This window comes from Marmota marmota, unplaced genomic scaffold (assembly GCF_001458135.2).
Source record: "Marmota marmota marmota unplaced genomic scaffold, marMar, whole genome shotgun sequence".
Classification (NCBI taxonomy): Eukaryota; Metazoa; Chordata; class Mammalia; order Rodentia; family Sciuridae; genus Marmota; species Marmota marmota.
In genome coordinates, this window is record NW_026000222.1 from 5510793 (window position 1) to 5511090 (window position 298).

Below are 298 nucleotides of genomic sequence, written 5' to 3' on the forward strand. Positions count from 1 at the left end.
TGGGGATACACAAAGACAGAGGGAAGTCAAAAGACAGAAATTACAGGTGGGAAAAGGAGTAGAGGTGACCCTCAAAGGACTCTTGCGACACGGGAACGTACGGGCTGGGAAGGTCGTGGAGATCATGGCCTGAACCTGCAGCCCCAGCCTAGGTGAAGGTGGACAAGACACCTGCGCATCATAGAGAGGCCGACACCTCCAGGCTTCCTAGAGAGGCCCGGAAGTGGCTTCTGGAGGCCGGTCCGACGGCTCCGGCGCCCGGCGTGGGCTGCGGGCCGAGCGGGAGGCGCGGACCGTC

The 298-nt window shown here is 62.1% G+C and overlaps 1 protein-coding gene across 1 annotated transcript in view; it reads left to right on the forward strand.

Moving 5' to 3' along the window:
- Positions 1–225: 225 nt before the first annotated feature.
- The window catches only part of Sdr42e1 (short chain dehydrogenase/reductase family 42E, member 1), a 10222-nt gene continuing 10149 nt past the window's right edge, over positions 226–298 (forward strand). Inside the window, exon 1 of the mRNA XM_015496021.2 lies at positions 226–298. This exon is cut by the window's right edge and continues 50 nt beyond it. The gene's annotated coding sequence lies outside the window, so the exon portion shown is untranslated.